Source organism: Mustelus asterias, chromosome 2, assembly GCF_964213995.1.
Source record: "Mustelus asterias chromosome 2, sMusAst1.hap1.1, whole genome shotgun sequence".
NCBI classification, from domain to species: Eukaryota; Metazoa; Chordata; class Chondrichthyes; order Carcharhiniformes; family Triakidae; genus Mustelus; species Mustelus asterias.
This window is the reverse complement of record NC_135802.1, coordinates 100,474,582-100,493,627: the sequence shown is the minus strand read 5'-3', so window position 1 is coordinate 100,493,627 and position 19,046 is coordinate 100,474,582. Positions and strand designations below refer to the sequence as shown.

The 19,046-nt window shown below is 44.7% G+C and overlaps 1 long non-coding RNA gene across 1 annotated transcript in view; it reads left to right on the top strand.

Annotated features, from left to right (window-relative positions):
- The window catches only part of LOC144510094 (uncharacterized), an 88,554-nt gene that overhangs the window by 58,422 nt on the left and 11,086 nt on the right, over nucleotides 1-19,046 (top strand). Inside the window, exon 2 of the long non-coding RNA XR_013500567.1 lies at nucleotides 18,608-18,754. This is a non-coding gene — a long non-coding RNA (uncharacterized LOC144510094). The remainder of the gene's footprint in view (nucleotides 1-18,607; nucleotides 18,755-19,046) is intronic.

Here is a 19,046-nt window from a genome sequence, read left to right as displayed (position 1 = left end):
ATTGAATGTTAATGGAAGGGATAGCAATCAAACAGGTTGCTTTGTCCTGGATGGTGTCGATCTTCTTGAGTGTTATTGGAATTGCACTCATCCAGGCAAGTGGACAGTATTCCATCACACTCCTGACTTATGCCTTGTTGATGGTGGACAAGCTTTGTAGAGCCAGGAGGTGAGTTACTCGCCGCGGGATTCCCAGCCTCTGACCTGCTCTGGTACCCACAGTATTTATTATAGCTAGTCCAGTTCAGTTTCTGGCCAATGGTAACTCCCAGCATGTTAATAGTTTGGGATTCAGTGATGGCAATGCCACTCAGTGATAGTAATAATAATCTATCCATGTAACTGAAGTTCGTCATCCCAGGAGCTATTCTCGTAAATCTTATCTGCACCCTCTCTTGCCTTCACATCACATGGTGCCCAGGACTGGTCACAATGTTTCAATTGAGGCTGAACCAATATATTATGAAGGTTCATTATAACTTCCTTGCTTTTGTAGTATATGTTTCAGTTTAAAAAGCCCAGGATCCTATCTGCCTTTTTAACTACTTTCTCAACCTGCCCTGTTACCTTCAACAATTTGTCTGCATACATTCTACCACCTGTCTATGTCTTCTTGAAGCCCATCATTACCTTACTCACAGTTCACAACACTCCCAAATTTCATGTCATCTCCAAATTGAAATTATGCCCTGCACACCCAAGTCTAAGCTGTAATGCGTATCAGGAAAGGTAGTGGTCCGAGTACCAACACATGAATAAATCCACTGTATAACCTTCCACTAGTCCCAAACAACAGTCCCCAGCTACTTACTGCTTTCTGTCACTCAGCCAACTTTGTATCCATGCCGGCACTGTCCCGCAATGCAATGGGCTTCAACTTTGCTGGCAGGCCTATGATGGGAATGTCTTAAAAGAGGAAAGAGAGATAGAGAGACAAAGAAGTTTAGGGAAGACATTCCAGAGCTTGGGGCCTCGGCAACTGAAGGTAAGGCCACCAATGGTGCAATTAAAATCAGGGATGCTCAAGGGACCAGAATTAGAGGAGTATTGACATCTAAGAGCGTGGGCAGACATCACACTGATATCTCAGAGGGTTGGAGGACATTACTCTGATATCTCAGTGGGTTGGAGGACATTACTCTGATATCTCAGAGGGTTGGAGGACATCACTCTGATATCTCAGAGGGTTGGAGGACATCACTCTGATATCTCAGTGGGTTGGAGGACATCACTCTGATATCTCAGTGGGTTGGAGGACATTACTCTGATATCTCAGAGGGTTGGAGGACATCACTCTGATATCTCAGAGGGTTGGACGACGTTATAGAGGTGGAGAGGGGAGAGGCCATTGAATTTTTTTGAAATCAAGGCTGTGAAATTGAAAATTGAGAATTTGCGTAACTGGGAGCCAATGTAGGTCAACAGCACAGGGTGATGGGCAAAGCTAAGTTGGTGCAAGTAGGGAAATAGGCAGCAGCATTTTGACTGACTTCAAGTTAATGGAGGGTAGAATGTTGGAGACAGGCCAGGAATTATTATAGCCCAGAGATAACAAAGCCAATATATATATAAAGCAAAAAATACAATATTTATTTATTTTATATGGAAGTGTTTAGAGTCATGTGTATCTGACTTCAAGAGGTCCTACAAGTCTCAAGTCCTGTCATATTAAAAGTTGATTCCAGCAATGAAAGTTGGATTCTACTCTTCCAAGATCATCAAAAGGCAGGATAAAGGTTTCCTCCAAGTAGATAATTAAAGACATAAATCAACATACTTTGTAGTGTCAAGATCACTAAGACTGGCATGTGTATGTAAAACATGACATGACATGCATTACCATCACTGAATCACCCACTATCAACATTCTGGGGGAACCATTGACCAGAAACTAAACTGGACCAGGTGAAGGGTCATCCAGACTCGAAACATTGGCACTATTCTCTCTCCACAGATGCTATTAGACCTGCTGAGATTTTCCAGCATTTTTTGTTCTTGTTGTAGCTATATAAATATTGTGGCTACAATGCAAGGTCAGAGGCTAGGAACCCTGCAGCACTCCCTGACTCCCCAAAGTCTGTTCACCATCTAAAGGCACAAGTCAGGAGTGTGACGGAATACTCTCCACTTGCTTGGATGAGTGCAGCTCCAACAGTACTCAAGAAGTTTGACACCATCCAAGACAAAGCAACCCACTTGATTAGCAACCCATCCACAAACATACATTCCCCTCCACCACCAATGCTCAGTAGCAGCAGTGTGTACCATCTACTAGATCCACTGCAGGAACTCATCAAGGCTCCTTAGACAACACCTTCCAAACCCACAATTATACCATCTAGGAGGACAAGGGCAGCAGACACAAGCGCTGGAATTCTACTGCTCACCTGCCATGGAATCGGAGTGGATGACGGGCGGACAATGGAAATGCCCATTGTCCTCGGGCGGGGTTTTCCGGTCTCTGGTCGAACAAGGCCGTAAAATCCCACACGTGGGAATACCACCATCTGCAAGTTCCCCTCCAAGCTACTCACCATCCTGACTTGGAAATGTATCATCGTTCCTTCGCAGTCACTTGATCAAAACCCTGAAACTCCCTCCCTTACAGCACTGCGGCTGTACCTACACCAAATGGATTGTAGCGGTTCAAGAAGGCAGCTCACCACCACCTGCTCAAGGGCAACTAGGGATGGGCAATAAATGCTGGCCATCCAGCGACACCCACAACCCATGAACAGATGAAAAGCAGAAATCTATGTTGCAGTTTTCAAGTGAAAAAAATAAAGCTGCAAATACATTCAAAGTTGAACTGGGTGGATCTTGAAATCTTACAAATAAGCCTGAAAAAGTACAATTCTCTTGTGGTCTGCGGTACATTTTGACATTCCAATCTCTTTTTTTTATTGTACAGTTCAAGGTTCAGCATGAGAATGTAGGCCGTATGTCCATCATTAATTCATTCACTTTTTAAATATAGCGTGCTTGCTCGTGTTTTTACAGATGAGTCATGTCATGCTATTTCTGTTACACCTGGATGCCACGTCTGGTTATTTGCTGTAAGGATTATATTTATATTTGCATTTCCAAGGTAGATGGAGCAATGATGTTCTGCTCCACAGCACCAGTTGTTGTTTTGTGTACTGCCGTAATCCCTTCAATCTCTGAATCCAGATTGAAACCCCATCCCCCTGCATTCAGAGAGCTAAAATTGGCCTGAACTACTCACCGGACCATTCCCACACACATTCACTGCCACCTGTGATCCAGAAGGCACCTATTGATCTCTGCACACCACCACCACTCAACATGCCTGCCTTGGCTGATGCCTCATAGTCACCATATCAAAATGCAGTCTACACCCAGCAGAAGCTGTCAGGCAATGCGTAACTCCCACCTGAAAGAACTCGGGGAATAAAAACACAGCAGAAAAGGCAAAACAATTTGACAATTCACTGGAGAAGGCAAATATGAAGCAATGAGAACAATGTTGGGTAGATTGGTGCTATTGTTTTAACTCTTGTGTTGGAAGATGCTCTTGTTTTCAATGTTTCAAGATTTTGTTTTGAAATGAGACATACTTAATTCCCTTTGATAAGAGTTTCCATGGATTTTTAAAATCGCCAACTCTTTAACAACTTTCCGTTTGATGCTAACAACTTTGTTAAAATAGCACATGCAGCGTTTTGAAGTAGAAGGGTTAACTATGCATTAAATATAGTACACAGAAACATTTCCACCCCCTTCCTATTACATCTTAATCCAATTTCTTAGACAGCCTCAACTCCACCTCACACGCAGCTGCACTTGGGCTGAACTCCTGGCTCTTTTTCAACATTACATGTGGTATCTGCTGAATTATCCCAGTTACCCCCAGCAATTCCTCACAGTGGGATCTCTTCTGGAGTCTCAGACAGTACTTTTTTCCCAGCCAATTTTCTTCCTGACCAGAAACTTTTCACAGATAGACTGTCAGTTAGCGTCCTCTTATATGTCGACAATGGGCTTTTTCTTTCAGCATTGTTTCTTATTGATACGTAATTTAAATTGTTTTATTCTTGCCATATCCAAGGATCTTAAGGCAGTTGATTTGGTACACAATTATGTTTCTTTCTTGAATCTAATCTTCAAACATCAGTACTATCACCCTTCTTTTCATGAGCCAACAACTTCATTATTACAGAATCATAGAATTCCTACAGTGCAGAAGAGGCCATTCGGCCCATCAGGTCTGCACCAACTCTAGAACAAAGAACAAAGAAAATTACAGCACAGGAACAGGCCCTTCAGCCCTCCAAGCCTGCACCGACCATGCTGCCTGACTGAACTAAAACCCCCTACCCTTCCGGGGACTATATCCCTCTATTCCCATCCTATTCATGTATTTGTCAAGACGCCCCTTAAAAGTCACCATCATATTTGCTTCCACTACCTCCCCCGGCTGCAAGTTCCAGGCACCCAACACCCTCTGGGTAAAAAACTTGCCTCGTACACATCCTTTAAACCTTGCCCCTCACACCTTAAATCTATACCCCCTAGTAATTGACTCTTCAACCCTGGGAAAAAGCTTCTGACTATCCACTCTGTCCATGCCCCTCATAATCTTGTAGACTTCTATCAGGTTGCCCCTCAACCTCTGTTGTTCCAGTGAGAACAAACCCAGTTTCTCCAACCTCTCCTCATAGCTAATGCCCTCCATACCAGGCAACATCCTGGTAAATCTTTTCCAACCTCACCGAAGCCTCCACATCCTTCTCATAGTATGGCGATCAGAATTGAACACTATATTCCAAGTATGGCCTAACTAAGGTTCTATAAAGCTGCAACATGACTTGCCAATTTTTAAACTCAATGCCCCGGCCGATGAATCTGACAGACTATCTTACCTAGGCCCTCTCCCCACCCTATCCCCACAACCCCACACATTTCCCATGACTACTCTATCTAACCTATTCATCTTTGGACACTAAGGGGCAATGTAGCATGGCCAATCCACCTAACCTGCACATCCTTGGACGGTGGGAGGAACCCGGAGCACCCGGAGGAAACCCACGCTGACACGGGGAGAATGTGCAAACTCCACACAGACAGTGACCCAAGGCTGGGATTGAACCCGGGTCCCTCGTGCTGTGAGGCAGCAGTGCTAACCACTGTACCACCGTGCCACTATCATGCCACTACCAGTATGGTAGAAGAGAAATTAGATGGACTTGGGTCTTTTCTCATCTAGTAATTACATGATTCTGATTCATTTCTCCCCACATCTGTAATCTGTCTAGAGCAGAAATTCTGCTTGTGGATCACTTATAAAATGGTGCATCGGAAATCTGACTTCACAGATGTAATAGATAGAAAAGGTCAGACACACACACACACACACATCTTGTTAAATATCTATCTTGACAAAGAAATATGTGGAAGCGGAACTTAAGCCACTTTATTATAAACTCCGTCTATGCCTTCTCCCCTATCTTCTTTTTGGTTATTCTTAAATTGAAGACATTCTGACAAAATTATATAAATCAGCCAGTAACACCGATTCTCAAGACTGATATACAATGTAAGCTGATACAATTATCATTACTTGTCTACAGATCTGCCAGTCGCTGCAGTCTTTTAATGGCAGTTGGAACAAATTTCCATTTCCTACCCCACATGTGATGGTTCTCCTGTTTTACACATGCTGTGTCACTTCAGTATCGAGTAGGGTGCAAATGTACAGACATTCCCAACAGCCACTCCTGGACCTCTAGTGAGATCAGTGCTGCTTCACGTTGATGTAAAGAAATCTCACTTTTGTGCAGAAGAGCTGTCTAAATAGGTACCTGAATTTTTGCACCATTGTCTGGGTCAGTGGATCAGGTTCAGGACTATACCAACTGATTTGTGCGCATTCTTCAGAGCTGTTGGGGCACAGATGGGTAAGAGTTGGGTGAATCCCTTAAATAAAGTGGCTCCCACACAACGCTCCAAGGGGTCAGCTGGGTGCCTTTGCAAATAGGAAGGGTCGCCACTCCGTGAATGTGTAGAGAGTATGTGATCTAGATTCTGCAAGTCGGTGCAAGGTACCGAGGCAGCTCCTATGGTACAATCATACTGCATCATTCTCAGATGCCAAGGTTGTTTGTGGCTCCAGTTAGGCTGAATGGTTGATTGCTGGGTGACAAAGGGTATCCGTTGAAATTGTACCTCATGATGCCACTCTGGCACCCTAAGGCAGAGGCAGAAGAGAGATATAATCAGTGTCATGTCTCCAGATGGTAGTTGAGAGGACAATAGGATGACTGAAGATGCGGTTCCGCTGCCTGGAGGTCCCATGTAATATCCTCCAGAGCGAGTGTCACTTACCATTGTGGTCTGTTGCATTCTGCACAAGCTGACACTGGCAAGGATGACTCCCTCAAGGATGAGGATAATGAGGCAGTTCTACATGCCTCAGAGGAAGACTCTGCAGATGGATTTGATGAAGAGTCAGGCCAGGCACAGTTTGAGGACAAGGGGGCACTCTTGGTGAACATTCAGGGAGACTGAGAGACTAGGGAGGCCTTGATTCAATGTTCCTTCAGCTAGGCTGCCAGTGCTTGGCTTCCATTTCTGTGCAAGAGTGCCACCTCCGTCACACACATTCCTGACATACAATGCCAGGACCCCAAAGTCATCTCACAACCTCAGTAATAAAGTTCACTGCCCCAGTCATCCATCATAAGGCAACGGTGAGGTCTGTGCCTATGGGAAACATAAGGAATACTCAGGGCATTAAACCAAAATCTTGCTTTATATGGAAGGAAGGAACAAAACAAGAAATGGTTGCCGAAGTCTGACAGAAACAATATATCACACTGGTGCAATGAACGCATGTCACCCCTTCCTGTACTGATGGTGCTTAAACTTATGCTGCGAGTGCCACGTCTCGGTGCCCTCACACCACACCCCTCTCACTGGCAGCAGCATTGGAGGCAGATTGCTGACTGTGTTGTCATGTCGCCCCTGATGTCTTCGGCAGTTGTCCTCTGGCAGGCCTAACCTGATGTGGAGATGCCGGCGTTGGACTGGGGTAACATGAGGACACATGAGGACCTATGAGGGCGGCCTAAACCGGGATGTTGGATTTATGTCACATTATCAGTAACCCCCACAGCTTTCCCCCTGATCTTGCAGAATCTTACTAGCTGTTCTGTCTGGAGACAATACACATCTCTTTAACCTGTGTTTAATGTTCCCTCCACCCACATTATCTGTACCTTTAAGACCTGGCTGGCTGTAGAGATTTGCATTCTAATTAGTATTCTGTAACTTGATTTCTGTGTCTCTGTGCACTGTTTGAGAACAGATTTTCACTCCATCTGACGAAGGGGCAGCGCTCCGAAAGCTTATGGTATTTGCTACCAATAAACCTGTTGGACTTTAACCTGGTGTTGTGAGACTTCTTACCAGGCCTAACCTGAGCAGGCTCTGCCTGGGAGAGTGCACCCAGCAACATGGCGGGGCACTACTTTATCTCCTCGGAAGATGCCACGGTCACTTGCAGATTGGCAGAGGAGCTGCTGCCCTCATCCAGGGCACCATGAGAGGAGCCCACAGAGATAGCAGGCAGCTCGTCCACCAGTATGAGGTAGGTTTGGACTCCCTTGCTCGCTATTAATGGATGGGCACCTGGCAGCGAGACTAGAAGCTCCATCCCTCTCTCACACTGGCAATGACCTCCTGTATGAGGGCTTACAGATCTGAGCACAACCCCAGCAACCTCTGATTCTGTTCCTGGAGCTGCCTGTCCCTGACAGTCACCACTCTCTCAATGGAAGAGGCTGTGTGCTCAGTGCTCAGGGTCAACTCACTGTTCAAGTTCTGAATGGAGTCCTCCCTGACAGAAACCATGGCACACAAACCCTCAGGGAACTCCACCAGATCTCCCCATGCATCCCACCGGACATCCAGCATCTGCCGTCTGATGGACAACTTCAAAGGCTCATCATCTCCCTAGGGCTCAGCGTGATCCTGGTCTCCAGCAGCCATCTAACCGCTGGTGCATGGAGCACTCTCTGCCTCTGCCACTGTGCCTTCCCCAGTGTGCAATGCCATCTGAACAAACTAATGCCACTGATGTACTTGTATCTGAGTTGGTGCCTGTTAGCAAGAGAGGGGGTGATGCAGGTGGATCTTTTTGTGGCTCCTTCTCAGGTGTCAAGAGAGGGTCCTTGGGGCTATGGCAGCCTCTGGAGGATGGCTATTCAGAGGGAAGTAGACAATATGAGAGTCGTGTCAAACATCACGTAGTCAATGTATATGCTCGATGGGCTGCTGAGACTGTGGACAGCAGCATCATGGTTGTATCATGATTGCTGGATCATTGGGACTCTTGCCTAGGATTTCTTATTTGAGTTGAGATGTCCCTTCATTGTTTGCACTCTCCACCAGTCTCATATCTGTCCACAGAACTCTCACCTTCCTCTGAGATCGCTGCCTCTCTGTGACCTGACCTTGCTCCACATTCTAACTCGAGCGTGTCTATCTCAGAGTTGCTCAGTATGGACGTGTTGCACAGCTCTCCTCACCAATTCTTGCTGAATTTAAATCTCCCACCAGGTCCCCAATGGAACCAGTGCCTGCCACTCTCACACACACACACTCAGTGCCTACCCTCAGCGCTGTGCCAATATCCGATCATGTTTCACACTGGCCAATCCTTAATTAGCCATCCAGTGTGAAATCATGTTCGAGTTCCGATCACAGCTTGAAGTGAAATCATGGCTGTTGCCGGGGCTACCGATCGTGCAAGTATAACGTCTAATTTTTAGACTCTACTGATAGGACTCTACTTAACTTCACAGAGAGTGAGAGAGAGATTTCTTATTCCCCTATTAGCAGCTTCTCCACATTCCTCGGCTTCCACTTGGCAATCCAATTCTTAAAGTCCTGTTGGCTGTATATGCCAAAGGAATTTGATGACCATGTCTGCTGTATTCATTGCTGTAGGACACGTAATTATACTTAGATGTTTCATCTCAGAAATGGTCGACACATTTTAAGATAGTAGAAACCAGCAGGGGGATGGGGCTCTTTCATCCCCCACACGAGTTTGAGTGTCTATCCTGGATGTATATCCTGGATGGTTAGAGTTCCCCATTGTCATGATAGGATTACAGGCAATTAAAGTCCAGCACTTTGCATTTTTAAAATCTTCCCTTAGTATTGGATTTTGATGTCTGAAGCTGGCTTTCTTTTTCTATGGTTTATAATGTCTCAGTTGTTAGATTCTAAAGGAATTATCTGTTTTGATTACCCTTTTTAAGATAGCTATGGTCTTGTTGGACTCTCGGTCTCTGCTGGAGGGGTAAGCTCATAAATATGCAAATAACATTCCATTCCTTTCGACCGTCCTTTGTGAAGTGGACCTTGACACCCCGTCAGGTATAAAATTCCATGAGCAACATGTCAGGGCATGTCTGCAGTACCATCCATATAGTAACTGGTCAGAAGTGATCAAGTTACAATTCCAGCTTTCAGGTGACTTGTGGCAGTCACTTGTGCTCAGTGTCTTCTTGTATTTGAGAAACAGTCTCTTTAAACAGTTCAGTACGTTTTTGGTTAGCTGGTGACGTTATAAGTAGATATCACTCAGTCGCAATTTCCAATCATTATGGCAGGCTTAACTTTCATGGAATGAGAGAGACTGATGACAGCAAACTGGTCAAAACTATTAACAGGAAAGGCTGCAGTGGAACAGTAAGAGGTGCTCAATTATTTTTCCAGCTTAACCCAGCACCAGTATGTGCCCCTGAGGTGAAAGAGTTTCACTTATCAAACAAACAGCACTGTGGACAATAGAAGCGAAAGACAGCATAATATCAAAGAAAAGAACATGTAAAATTATGAAATTTAGCAGACACGGCAGCATTCATGGAGAGAAACAAGAGTTACTGATTCAGCTCTGAGACCTTTTATCAGAACTGAGATATGAAGCAGTTTCTGAGCAAGTGAAAGGAAGGAGGGTGGTAAAACGAACAAAAGGGAAGACCTGTGATAGGATGGAGGGTAGGGCAGATTGAATGACAAAAGGTTTCATGATACAAAGCCAAACGGAGTGTCAATGGGACAAGTTAAGAAACAAAAGTTTAAGTTTATGTATTTATTAGGCTTACATTAACACTGTAATGAAGGTACTGTGAAAATCCCCCAGTCGCCAACCACTGTGCCACCGTGCACCCCCAGATGTGTCTAGATGAGGTGTGAATGGCAGGGTAGTAACCATCTGAATGTGAAGTAAAGGGATTAGTAAAGGACAAGAGAGGGAAAACAAACCAGCATAAAAAAAACACATGAAACAAAACGGGGGCACAGAGGCGGCACGGTAGCACAGTGGTTAGCACTGCTGCTTCACAGCTCCAGGGTCCCGGGTTCGATTCCCGGCTCGGGTCACTGTCTGTGTGGAGTTTGCACATTCTCCTCGTGTCTGCGTGGGTTTCCTCCGGGTGCTCCGGTTTCCTCCCACAGTCCAAAGATGTGCGGGTTAGGTTGATTGGCCAGGTTAAAAAATTGCCCCTTAGAGTCCTGGGATGTGTAGGTTAGAGGGATTAGCGGGTAAAAATATGTGGGGGTAGGGCCTGGATGGGATTGTGGTCGGTGCAGACTCGATGGGCCGAATGGCCTCCTTCTGCACTATAGGGTTTCTATGATTTCTATGATTATGGTCTGAAATTGTTGAACTCAGTGTTGAGTCGGGAAGTCTGTAAAGGTGTTGTTCCTCGAGTTTATGTTCAGCTCCCTTGGAACACTGCAGGAGGCCAAGGACTGAGATGTCAACGTGAACACAAAGTGGAGAACATGCGGACTGAATGGAAGTGTTCCACAAATCAGCCAGTCCGTGTGTGGTCTCCGCAGTGTCGAGCAAATCAAACTGTGATGATTGAGGGGTGGACCAGGGCCAAGGAGGGAATGTTTCCTTTGGAATGTTCAAATTGATAGGGTTGGGGTAGTGATATATGGGTTTAGAGGTGGCATCACTCTGGAGGTGGCAGTAATTATCTGTGACCTTAATTCCATTCAGTATACTGTGGTGGGTGAATGGGTATGACAACTTCATATCTTGGCATGAAGGTTATGAGGGGTCTTGGGAGTGGTGAAGAGGGCCATCGCTTGGCCCGGAAGGTATGAGGGATCGGGTTGGATGGCGGGCATGGGGTGGCATGAGTTGGCATGGATGGGCATGGGAAGTTTGGGATGGGGTGGGTTGATGGGGTGTGAAGGGTGAGGGCTAGAAGGATGTTCATTGTTTTGCTCGATTGCAATTGAGACAAGTTCCAGAGCACAGGGACAGGCTTTTTAATCAGCCCACCTCGACACTCAACAGCTGCTGTGGCTGCGTCCAAACTCTATCCACAGTCGGCGGGGCCTGAATCCAGTCAGCAACCGGAATGAAAATCCAACTTTGCTGTGACTTTCCCCTGAGGTGGACTGGCTGAGCCAGGCTATTTGCCAAATCCTGCTACCCACTTCTAGAATGGGAACCCAACCCAGGATTTGGTGTCATGTTTTGTTTGATGTTGCTCCTGCGAAGGACTTTGGGATGTTTTATTATATTAAAGGTGCTGTATAAATATAAATTGTTATTGTAGTTGGAAATCTGGGTATGGCGTTCACCTGCATTACTGCACCCAATCAAGTATGCATTGTGGCAAGTAACTGCTGGCTAAGAGCCTGGCAGCGGACCAGCCTCTGGTAACAAGCCAGGCATATCACTGTACAAATCAGAATGGACATTCATCAAGACATGCTTCATTCTTAGGCAATACTGCCACTCCTTCTTCAACAATGACTCACTGCCTTGAAAATTCCACAGGGATGCTTCCCAATATCCTGTTGTAATAATGGGATTTTTAGGCCATTCTGTTTCTTCATCACTATTACCATATAGTAGTGAGTGCATCTATACTTCAGACGGGGTGATGCTAACTGATTAATTTATTCATTCATGTCACACTTCCCGAGGTGACAGTTGCCACACTCTAAAAGTGATTCACTGTGTGAAACATCTTGGAGTATTTTAAAGACATGATACGCCACTGCACGTATTTCTTCCTTTTTGCTCATTGGTGTCAGTTGAGTGGTATTCTTTAGCTTCATTGCAGACTGATTATATTCTCCTTGCTCTCTGAAGAGAACCAGTAGTACATTGCAAGTACCAATTTGGGTACCGTATTGTTTTATCATGCATGACAATGTACTTGTGTGCAATCATTATGCTGGACATGGAGATCCACATGTTGTATATGTGGCAGAATCTGTATAGAATATTGCAGAAGATTTGAATTCTCTTCTTATCTCTCTGTGTCACATGCCTTCTACATTGTCCTTCCCAAATTCATCTACATTGAAATAAAATCATCCCAATATATGACCTTTGGTGGGTGTGTAATACAGATTCACCAGAATGATCCCAGGGCTAAAAGGGTTAATTTATTAGGTGGGTTGGATAGACAAGGCTTGCACTCTCTTGAATTTAGAAGATGATATAATTGCGATCTGTAAGGTCATTAAAGGATTCAATAGGGCAGTTAGTTAGAAACTATTTTGCAGAATAGCTTTCTCAGATGGACTGAGCGAGTCCATGTCTGAACCTCTGATTATATGCAAGTTGAATCACTAATGAAAAGAATAGTGGGAAATGCTCCAGCGAGATTTGGTCTGTAAATTATCCATCATGTCATACATTCTGTCTTTCGTCATGGCATGAATAATGTAGCTTACATAACTGACAATTCTATTACTTGTTACGTCTTGCTAACATTCGAGAAAAACGAAAAATAAATCAAGAGGATTGATTTAATTTGGGTAAAAAGCTGGTAATGGAGAAAATAATGAGACTGAAGATAAATCAAATGCCAGGACCTGATAGTTTTCACTCCAGGAAATGAAAGGAAATAGATGAGGAAATTGCTGATGCCTTAACCAAGATCTTCCAAAGCTCTCTTGATTCAGGAATTGCCCCCCGGATTTGAAGATTGCCAATTATTTAATGGCAATGAAAAAGGGGACAGAATTAACCTGGGAAATTATAGAGCCATTGGCTGAACTTTAAATTACTAGAAGCCTTAGCTGGGACAGTGACTGAGCACTTGAACAGATATGAACTGTTCAGAGAGAGCCAACATTGGAAATTCCGTTCAGTCTTAAATTGGCACTCTTTATTCTGAGACAATGCCCTCTGGTCCTAGACTCTCCCTTGAGGGGAAATATCTTCTCAGCATTTACCTGTCAAGCCCCTGAAGAATCCTATATGTTTCAATGAGTTCACCCCTCATTCATCTAAATTCCAATGAGTAGAGTCCCAACCTGTTTAACCTTTCTGCATCATAGAATCTCGATGTGGAGATGCCGGCGTTGGACTGGGGCAAGCACCATGCAGACACGGGGAGAATGTGCAAACTCCAAACAGACAGTCACCCAAGGCTGGAATTGAACCCGGGACCCTGGCACTGTGAGGCAGCAGTGCTAACCATTGTGCCACTGTGCCACCCCGGTGGCACAATGGCACAGTGGTTAGCACGGTGGCACAATGGTTAGCATTGCTGCCTCACAGTACCAGGGATCCGGGTTTGATTCTGGGCTTGGGTAACTGTTTGTCTTAGAAGAATATGGATGTTTACCAGGATGCTACCAAGGATAAGGGAGTTGAGTTATGAGGGAGTGATTGAATAAGTTAGGACTGTTCTCCTTGGTAAAGAAAGGATTAAAGGGTGACCTCATCAAAGTTTTCATGATGCTGAGAGGTTTAGATAGAAAAAAACAATTTACACAGGCAATTGGGCTGACAACCAGAGGTCATACATAGGTTCAACATCATGAGCAAAAGATCAAGGCAGAAGATGAGGAGAATGTTTTCACTCAGAGTTGTTGGGATTTGGAACACTACCTGAAAAGGTGGTGGAAGCTAGTTCTGGGAGTAAGTTTAAAAGGGAGTTTGCGAGTCCTTGAGGATGAGCAACTTACAGGTTTATAGAAAAAAGTGAAGATGTGAGTCTAAAGATGACTGCTTTTTTCAAAAGAACCAGTGCAGGTAGCATCAAAAAATCATTCCTATTTGTCCAGAGCAGATCTGACAAGAATGTTTGGTGCTTGTTCAGTGAAAAGACTTTTAAATTTCTTTAAGCCTATTCCTCACAAAGGTAGATGCTTTATAGCTCAGTTCAGTGGTTTGTCAGCTGCGTGAGAAACCTTAAAAGATTTTATTAAATGTTGCAGCATGATTGGTAGCTACTTTCTGAGTTCCCACTAACGAAACACATTTTCAGAAAATGCACCGTTCGAATCTATGATTGTGTTGGTGGCCTGTAGTTTTAGAAGAAAAATGACCATTCTTCTATTTTCCTTTTGAAACGGAAGAAAAATAGCCCATCATTTGTCACGTGAGAAAAGCTGTTAGCTCCAATTTTGCAAGTTCTTACAAATTAATGTGATTTGATTATTGAGGCTTTTAAAAGAGCTGGCAGATGGCCAGTTTGAACAATGGCTGTTAATTGACTTCTCTCAGTGTTAAGCTTCTATAGTCAACAGCACTGTGCTAATCATTTGTTTTGCCCACAGATTTTAAAGCCTGCAAAATCAGATTGTATTTAGTTATTGCACCCTATGCACCTCTTTAAAATTAACTGCAGGTTAAGTGGTCTATCCACTAGAGGACAGGAGATAACACATCACTGCAGGCAATCTGCTTTACTTTATGAATAGACAATGGGGAAGTTCCAGTTGTTCTCACTTTACTGCCTCCGCTCTGTTTATTTACAGTAAATAGCTTGCTAATGTGCTATGGCTCGCGAAGTGTACAAGAAATAAAACAATATTTTATACTCCTGTTACAATTCTAAATTCAAAAGAATAGTTTATGAACAGTGAATGCTCACAATGCAATGTCGGAAAGGGCTTAATATTTTGGGTGGGATACTTAACTACTCAAACTCTTGATCACTACCTGTTGTGCCCAAGCCTAATCCTCCCCCCTTTTTGTTTGTTCATGTTTATAAATGATCATTATAATGAGAAGTATCACCAAGATCTCAAACTTTTTCACACACTGGTCTACCTGCTGACCACTGGCAACTTTTTCTGTTTATTTCAACTTTTTAGTCTTTCTTTTCATCTCGACCTTTTGCTTAATATGTCAGAAAACAAACAGCAGCTACAAACCGCCTTCGTGTTACCAGCTGTGACTCAGTTGACAGTCTATCCTTGACCCATAGTGAGCAGGTGGGTCCTCAGTAAAAGGTGAGATGAGTGGCATTAGGTGTAGCTGACTGACTGACGATAATGAATATATTCCCACTCTTATATGGCATCATGAATGCATCAAGCATAAAACGTGTTTCGCCCTGTGTTTGTAACATGCCGTTTTATGAGCCTTTAGAGAATGCACCCCTTCCTTTATGCTGCAGCTGAGCATCAATGCCGTGCTCATAAGTTCAATAGCGAAAGCTCTGTTGTTATTTTCCTACCACAATACATTATACGCTGATACCCCTGAAACTCTTTATATTTCCCAGGCACCTCTCCCTGGTGCATTGTTCCACACAATGGTTGCTGGCAGCTCAAGGTTGAATGCAAGTTCAAAGCATTAACCAACCCTTTGATAATAACCGCAGTCACCAGCAATGGTCAGTGATATTCAGATTAATAAAATGGATTTCTACCAGTATTGTGTCTTATAATGAATTATATTCTTTACCACCATCATCTGATTGACAGCTTTGATTAAAATTGTGTGAAAGGACCTCAATGGTTGGTAATATGCATTTTCTGATAGATGAGATTATTAAGTAACATGAAGGTACTTGTGTTTGTACAGATGTATGCGATTTATTAAATGTGTATAAATCATGATGTGTAAATCACTGCCTGAAACCAGGTCCAATCCATCTGGTTCACAGCTAAAGCCGAGTGACTCGAGAACCTTCCTATACTTGTCCTTGTGTTTAATTATTATAAATGTAGTGAGGTGGTCTTGTCCACTGGCTACCCGGCAGAGCTCACTGACTGCGGCTGTGAAAAATTGGGGAGATTAGCGGCAGAGCGGAGGTCTGGTGGGCAGTGGCTGTGATGGGAATGAGAGCATCATCTGGTCATGGCCACAATCTTAACATGGAAGCCAAAGGAGCACTCTTTAAAAATACCTGCCGCTTCTGTAAAGTACGCAGACAGAGCTCCCATTCATTAAACAGTATTAACAGTATGGTGAGAATAGGTCCTGAAACTAGAAAGAGATACTAGATGCTAACAGGACTTGATGGTTTGAGTTATAAGGAGAGGCTGGATAGACTGGGACTTTTTTCTCTGGAGCACAGGAGACTTCGGGGTGATCTTATGGAGGTCTATAAAATAATAAGGGGCATAGATCAGCTCGATAGTCAACATCTTTTCTCAAATGTAGGGGAGTCTAAAACTAGAGGGCATAGATTTAAGGTGAGAGGGGAGAGATACAAAAGTGTCCAGAGGGGCAATTTTTTCACACAGAGGGTGGTGAGTGTCTGGAACAAGCTGCCAGAGGTAGTAGTAGAGGTGGGTACAATTTTGTCTTTTAAAAAGCCTTTAGACAGTTAAATGGGTAGGATGGGTATAGAGGGATATGGGTCAATGCGGGCAATTGGGACTAGCTTAGTTGTTAAAAAAAAGATGGCATGGACAAGTTGGGCCGAAGGGCCTGTTTCCATGCTGTAAACCTCTATGACTCTAGTGCTTGAGCCTCATCTCAAGGACTGCCATGGGCACCTATAAAAAGGTCTTGTTGAATTTTCTGGGCACACATGCAGTCACTGCTTCATTTGGCATTATTGGAATTGCTTTGTCCTTGTAAATCAATGTAGCAATGCAGATTTAGGCTCTTTGGTGTCTCACATCCGTCTGCCAGTCACAAACTAGACATAGAATCATGGAATAGGTACAGCGCAGGAGGAGAACATTCGGCCTGTCATGTCAGACTGGTTCTCTGGAAGACCAACTTTGCTAGTCCCACTCTCCCACCTTTTCCATTTAGTCCTGCAAACCTTTTCACTTCAGATAATTATCCAGTACCCTTTTGAAAGCCACAAGTCTGTTTCCACCACTCCCGCAGAATGTGTATTGCCGATCCTAACTACTTACTGTTTAAAAATGCTTCTCATCGTGCCGCCTCTAATTCTTGCCAATTGCTTTAAATCAGTGTCGTCTGGTTCTCAACCCTGAATATTTGCTTTGTCCAGATAGATGATGGTTTGGAACAACTCGATTAAAGGAAAGAGGCCATGTATCTGCTGCGGGTCTTCGTGAATGAGCCACAGAAGTGAATGGGAGATAGTAGCGAGGATGGTTAATGCCCAGACTGGTGCATTGATGATACGGCAGCAGGGCTGGAAGAGGTTGAATGACCTTATTTGGGTGGTCAAGGTGTATGAGTAAATCTGCACATCACTTGTCAGACACACCACACCAGCCACCTCCCACTGCTCAATCCACCACATCCTCATCACTCACCCAGCAACACACTCAGGACTCACACTTAACACCCTTACACTGTACCTTACCCACACACATCATCCAACCATATACCAGCCATGCACATATGGCCATAATTTCTACAAACCTATAGTTATGCAAAATTGGGAGGCACATCACCAAATACACTGGATGGAATTTTCCCAAAAATGAAGGCCGGAATGTTACACTGATTCACACTGGCAGGATTTTCTCATCCCGTTGCAGTGAATGGCGATTTGGCTGGGCGCCAAAATCTCTGACCTTGCTGCAACGGGAGCGTGGCATGGATGGCCAGTAAGATCATGCCTAAAGTGTCATTTCAGTTGAAAAAACTGGTGCAATTTGCACCGACATGTCCAGTGCAAGTAGGATCGCAATCTTCCGTATTTAGTCATTTTTTGGGAGGGGGCGAGTTTTGCACTGGTTCGGAGGTGGGGGGGGGGGGGTCTAAAGATGCCAACAAGCCCAGCTTCACAGATGAGGGTGCCATCATTGAAGGGCGCCACAATCTCAAAATGAAATTGAAGACCTCCCTCCGTTGCCCCACAGATATCAGGACCTCCTGTCCCTCATTGATGGCATGTTTCTCCCTCCCTCCCCAAAGTAGATCACGGACCTAACTATCCCGCCGCCCCCCGAACACAGATTGCCAGCATCGGGGCATTGGGGCCCTCCCAATGGGTCCCCCTTCATGCCCAGCTCTCCTCAGGCCCCACTCCTTTCAGGCCCTGCCCCCTTGGCACTGCCCAGCCATTTCCCTGACCACTCGGGGGCTTCAATGGCCTCCGAAACCCCAGGTGTGGCCATGGCTTGTGGTGACCAATAGTGATTCACACTGGGTGCCTGCTGCACCCAAGGGTTAGAGAAACCTAGGAGCAGGGAGAGCCTAGCTTGAAATTGACTACGTATATCTAAATTAATTTTTAAACATGCTAATCTGGTTCCTGCACTCGCTGGGGAAAATCCCAAAGTGGGTTCTCACCGGTGCGAAATGCGCTAGCCCTCTCTCCCATGATTCTCCAGCTCCAGTGCGATCTGTGCACCAGCATGCGGGTTAGAGAATCACTCTCACTGACTCACAATCATTGGCATTCTGCCCTTTCTCTTGCAGAAGGTGGTGGCCCACAATGAGCGGCAGCGGGATCAGTACGCCTGTAATTCCTCCTCAGTGACCTTGAGGAAGTGGTCTAAAGAATCATCAGGATAAGAGCCACAGGCTCAGTGCCACCAGGCACTGTCAAGGCCACTCTGGATGATGGTAAGTTGCTGTCTTATGCACCTTTGGGCAGGAAAATGGAGTTAAGGTCAAGGATCAGTCATGATCTTCTTGAATTGTGCCACATGCTCGATGCACTGTATGGTCTTTTCCTGCTCTTACCTATGACGTTCATTTTAGCCAGTACAGGAACCAGCTGATTGGGAGAATTTTGCGTGCTACAGGACTGATAGATGAACGAACTTGGTGTAAATTAGGATGCAGGCAGCAACTCAGGTTTATAGGGAGTACAACTGGGAGAGCAGCCAGAAGTTTGTTGTCTGTACCAGAGGTA